The 6,181-nt window shown below is 47.7% G+C and overlaps 1 pseudogene; it reads right to left on the minus strand.

Annotated features, from left to right (window-relative positions):
- Window positions 1-310: 310 nt before the first annotated feature.
- LOC139408000 (uncharacterized) lies at window positions 311-5,433 on the minus strand (annotated as a pseudogene).
- Window positions 5,434-6,181: the final 748 nt, after the last annotated feature.

Raw genomic sequence — 6,181 nt, forward strand, 5'->3', positions numbered from 1 at the left:
TGTGTTGCAGGGCAGGGTCTGTTAGAGACCTTTTGGGGTTGAAGAAAATGCATTTGAAATAGATTTAAGGCATGATAGCAGCACCTAGTGGATGCCTGTAATGATCAGGAACAGGCAAAGTTACAGTACATTAAAACGATTCCGATTAAACAGGGAACAATATACACAGTGCATTCGGAAAGTATTCAGACACCTTGACTTTTTCCACGTTAAAATGATTCAGATGAAATAGGAAACTATATATACACACAGTTTCTCATGTGGATGAAATGATAGTGTATAAAGTTACATTTCAGATGTATGAACGTTCTCACTGCTCCTCATGGATGATGTCACCCTGCGTGTTAACAAGTGCTGGACATATTCTGAGGACTTTGTCCATTTTGTGTGTCAGGTTGAAGGGAACAGTCTGGGAGATGATTTTGAACACCTTGAGTCGTCTGATAACTCTTTGAACATGTATACTGTGACAAACCTCTTCAAGGTTAGGAGCGTTTGTCACAAATTAAGTGAGAAACTGTCACCAAAATCACCCCCGAATGAGAGTTCTTTCGAACAATACTTACATTAGCTATCCTACTCGTGCTTGTGACATCCTCGTCAGACAGTTGGTCTCCTTTCTGAGTGAAGGCTGGTTTGGGAAGGTTTACCTTCCTCTCATACAGCAGATCTCGGATGGTGAAGCCCCTGTCTGCCATAACTTCATTGCCAGGCCTAAGGTATTCCAGGAAGCCAGAGTTTTGGGTAGAGAACTTGTCACTGCATCTGCCTCCATATACAGTAGAAATGAACATAACGGGTCCACATGGTGCAAGGCAACCACATTTTTGAGAGTATTGCTGGAATAACAGTGGCTGTATGAGTCTCTCCTGGAAGAGTGGTTTCAGAGCAGTCGAGGATGCAAGTGGTGTTGGGGAACTTCTCTTTGAAGCACTGAGGCATTGTGTTCTGGATTGTCTCCCTCGGCAGCCATGGAATGTAGATCCTCATGTGCTCCTCCATTGTATCAATCCAGTAGGAAAGGATTCTGCTCACTACTCCATGGGACACAGCAAAGGGTTCAGCAAGATCACCCTGGAGTAGATTCAGTTTCGGCTTCTGTAAGGTTATCAGTATTTGATCAGTGATATGCATTTTGAAGTTAGCCGTGATACATTTCTGCAGAAATGCTACATGGTCAAAGAAAACACTAAGATGAAGGCCAGTATACAACACTGAGCTAGTGTCATTCTTCAGGATGGTGTGGGTCAATGACTCTGTTTGTTGCAGGTGCACTTGTTGACTGGTTCTCTTGACACATAGCTGTGATCAGTCAGTGCTGGACCCTCCCATTGAGTATCAGAAACTTTCTGCTGCGGTGGCATTGGCACACTCAGATCAGCCTCTTTCACCCCCAAGCCATAAGACTCCTGAACAGCTAATCAAATGGCTACCCAGACTATTTGCATTGCCCCCCCCCGCCCCTCTTCTACACTGCTGCTACTCTCTGGTATTATCTATGCATAGTCACTTTAATAACTCTACCTACATGTACATAATTACCTCAATTACCTCGACATAGGTTCCCCCGCACATTGACTCTGTACTGGCACCCCCTGTACATAGCCCAGCTATTGTTATTTACTGCTGCTCTTTAATTATTTGTTATATATTTTTTTATTTTCTTGAAACTGCATTGCTGGTTAAGGGCTTGTAAGTAAGCATTTCACTTGAAGGTCTACACCTGTTGTATTCGGTGCATGTGACAAATACATTTGACTTTGATTTGATTTGGTGGTTTCTTCAAGTTCAATGCTTTGACCCAAACCCGTAGAGACTCCATGTCCTCAGTAGGTGGGTGAAAATCAAAACAACTGCACTCTCTCCTCAAAAATGTCAGGTGGTCAAAACACTCCTGCTGCATGAACAGCTTCTGTTTCTGACAGTTATTGTGGCGTCCTCTTACCGAACATAAAATGCCCGTTTTGCGTGAATCCATGTTTGGAAAGTTGTGAGAAACGATACTCAGTTAGTTAGCTAGCTAGCTAGCTGCGAACTATTGGCTGGAAGTGCCTACCTGGAAGTCCTCTACAAAAAAACCTAAACAGACCCTGTCCATATTTCCATTGAAAATGAAGTGAATAGAAACACTCGGTTCCCATGGCAGTATTACCCCATAGACAAGAAACGGGGGTGTTTGAATTTTGTGAGGTAAAAAGTTGGGTGTCTTATTTTTATGAACCAATTTTTGTATTTATTTTTATTGAACCTTTATTTAACCAGGCAAGTCAGTTAAGAACAAATTCTTATTTACAATGACGGCCTACCAAAAGGCAAAAGACCTTCTGTGGGGACGGGGGATTAAAAATACAAATAAATTAAATACAAATATATAGGACAAAACACACATCACGACAAGAGAGACAACACAACACTACATAAAGAGAGACCTAAGACGACAACATAGCATGGCAGCAACACATGACAACACAGCATGGTAGCAACACAACATGACAACAACATGGTAGCAACAACATTTGATTTGATTTGATTAATTAGGCTGTTGGTTGTGGCCTGTGGAATGTTGTCCCACTCCTCTTCAATGGCTGTGTGAAGTTGCTGGATATTGGCCAGAACTGGAGTACGCTGTTGTACACGTCAATCCAGAGCATACTAAACATGATGAATGGGTGACAGGCCATGGAAGAACTTACAGGCCATGGAATTGTGTACAGATCCTTGCGACATTGGGATGTGCGTTATTATGCTGAAATATGAGGTGATGGCGGGCAGATGAATGGCACGACAATGGGCCTCAGGATCTCATCACGGTATCTCTGTGCATTCAAATTGCCATCGATAAAATGAAATTGTGTTCATAGCTTATTCCTGGCCATACCATACCATAACCCCACCATCACCATAGGGCACTCAGCAAACTGACGACAGCATACAGGTTGCAGTGGTGGGTAGTATATGGGGATTTGGTGACAAAATTGGTGGCACTGTGATAGACTACATCCAATTTGTTGAGTAGAGTGTTGGAGGCTATTTTGTAAATGACATCCCCAAAGTCGAGGATCGGTAGGATGGTCAGTTTTACGAGGGTATGTTTGGCAGCATTAGTGAAGGATGCTTTGTTGCGAAACAGGAAGCCGATTCTAGATTACATTTTTTATTGTAGATCTTTGATGTGAGTCTGGAAGTCTGGAAGGAGAGTTTACAGTCTAACCAGACAGGTTTTTGTAGTTGTCCACATATTCTAAGCGAACCGTCCAGAGTAGTTATGCTGGACGTGCGGGCAGGTGTGGGCAGTGATCGGTTGAAGACCATGCATTTAGTTTTACTTGCATTTAAGAGCAGTTGGAGGTCACGGAAGGAGAGTTGTATGGCATTGAAGCTTGTCTGGAGGTTAGTTAACGCAGTGTCCAAAGAAGGGCCAGAGGTATACAGAATGGTGTCGTTCTCATAGAGGTGGATCAGAGAATCACCAGCAGCAAGAGCGACATCATTGATATATACAGTGAAGAGAGACGGCCCGAGAATTGATCCCTGTGGCACCCCCATAGAGACTGCCAGAGGTCCAGACAACAGGCTCTCTGATTTGACACACTGAACTCTATCTGAGAAGTAGTTGGTGAACCAGGCGAGGAAATCATTTGAGAAACCAAGGCTGTTGAGTCTGCCGATAAGAATGTGGTGATTGACAGAGTCGAAAGCCTTGGCCAGGTCGATGAATACGGCTGCACAGTAATGTCTCTTATCGATGGCGGTTATGATATCGTTTAGGACCATGACCAGCTCTGAAACCAGATTGCATAGCGGAGAAGATAAGGTGGGATTCTAAATGGTTGGTAATCTGTTTGTTAATTAACTTGGCTTTCGAAGACATTGGAAAGGCAGGGTAGGATAGATATAGGTCTATAGCATTTTGGGTCTAGAGTGTCTCCCCTTTTGAAGAGGGAGATGACCACAGCAGCTTTCCAATCTTTGGGATTCTCAGACGATACGAAAGAGAGGTTGAACAGGCTAGTAATAGGGTTTGCTACAATTGCGGCAGTTCATTTTAGAAAGAGAGGGTCCAGATTATCTAGTCTGGCTGATTTGTAGGGGTCCAGATTTTGCAGCTCTTTCAGAACATCTGTCACGCGGGACTAGGAAGGAATCAGGCGCAGAGAGTTCCACTGGGAAAAAGTGCTCTTTAATATGGGACAAAAATTGGCAAGCCCAACAACACCCTGTGTTTTGGGTAGTCACATTTACTGTCCGTGCCCTCACGGACAGTAAATGTGACTACCCAAAACACAGGGTGCCAAGTCCAGAAAATTACACACCTCTACCTAAACGCACACACGTAACACAAAGACAATCTCGCACAAAACAAGTGCGGGTACACATACTTTAAATAAGGAAGCTCATTAAGCACATACAACAGGACACAGGTGAAACTAATAAGACAAAAAAAACAGACAAACGAAAAAGGGATCGGTGGCGGCTAGTAGGCCGGTGACGACGACCGCCGAGCACTGTCCGAACAGGCAGGGGAGCCAACTTCGGCGGAAGTCGTGACAGTACCCCCCCCCCTAACGCGCAGCTCCCGCAGCGCGCCACCACCGGCCCCGAGGTTGACCCGGAGGGCGAGGCGCCGGGCGATCTGGGTGGAGGCGGTGGAAGTCTCTCAGGAGAGAAGGATCCAAAATGTCCCCCACTGGAACCCAGCATCTCTCCTCCGGACTGTACCCCTCCCAGTCCATGAGGTACTGTAGGCCCCTCACCCAGCGTCTCGAGTCCAGAATGTCACGTACTGTGTACGCCGGGGACCCCTCGATGTCCAGAGGGGGCGGAGGGACCTCAGACACCTCACCTTCCTGCAGGGGACCAGCCGCCTGAGGAGAGACACATGAAACGAGGGGTTAATACGGTAATAGGAAGTTTTAACCTGTAACACACCTCGTTTATTCTCCTCAGGACTTTAAATGGCCCCACACACTGCGGCCCCAGCTTCCGACAGGGCAGGAGGTGGGGCAGGTTTCGGGTCAAGAGCCAGACGCGGTCCCCCGGTGCGAACACGGGGGCCTCACTGCGGTGCTGGTCAGCGCTCCTCTTCTGCCTTTCCTCCGCTAGTCTTAGCGACTCCTGGATGGCTTTCCAGGTGTCCTTGGAGCACTGTACCCATTCCTCTCCTGCAGGAGCCTCGGTCTGGCTCTGATGCCATGTGGCCAGGTCCGGCTGGTAACTCAACACACACTCAAAAGGGGACATGTTCGTTGAGGAGTGGCGGAGGGAGTTCTGAGCGAGCTCAGCCCAAGGAACATACCTGGCCCACTCACCAGGCCGGTCCCGGCAATATGACCGCAGAAACCTGCCCACATCCTGGTTTACGCGCTCCATCTGCCCATTACTCTCGGGGTGAAAACCCGAGGTCAAGCTGACCGAGACCCCCAGTCTCTCCATAATCGCCCTCCAAACTCTGGATGTAAACAGGATGAGACGGCAGGACTTAGTAAACCGATCCACAACGACCAGGATTGTAGTACTTCCCTGGGACGGGGGAAGGTCGGTAAGAAAGTCCACCGATAAGTGTGTCCACGGCTGTTGTGGAACGGGGAGGGGCTGTAACTTCCCTCTAGGCAAGTGTCGAGGAGCCTTGCTCTGAGCGCACACCGAGGAGGAGGAGACATAAAATCTCACGTCCTTAGCCAACGTGGGCCACCAGTATCTCCCTCTAAGACTCCGCACTGTCCTCTCGATGCCAGGATGACCCGAGGAGGGTAGAGTATGAGCCCAACGGATTAGCTTATCCCCTCGGCACGTACTTAGCCCCCGTTGGACAGTTAGGGGGGGCGGCTCTAACCGTGAGGCCCTCTCTATCTCCGCGTCCACCTCCCATACTACCGGTGCCACGAGACATAAAGGTGGAATGATGGGAGTTGGAACAACGGACCGCTCTTCGGTATCATAGAGGCGGGACAGCGTGTCGGCTTTGGTGTTTTGGGAGCGAGATGGTGAAACGAAACCGGATAAAAACATGGCCCATCTAGCCTGACTCGGATCTAGTCTCCTCGCTGCCCGGATATACTCGAGATTACGATGGTCAGTCCAGATGAGAAAAGGGTGCTTCGCCCCCTCAAGCCAATGTCTACAGCTAACAACTCCCGGTCACCCACGTCATAGTTTCGCTCCGCCGGACCGAGCTTCCTCA

The sequence above is a fragment of the Oncorhynchus clarkii genome, chromosome 4 (genome assembly GCF_045791955.1).
Source record: "Oncorhynchus clarkii lewisi isolate Uvic-CL-2024 chromosome 4, UVic_Ocla_1.0, whole genome shotgun sequence".
NCBI lineage: Eukaryota > Metazoa > Chordata > Actinopteri > Salmoniformes > Salmonidae > Oncorhynchus > Oncorhynchus clarkii.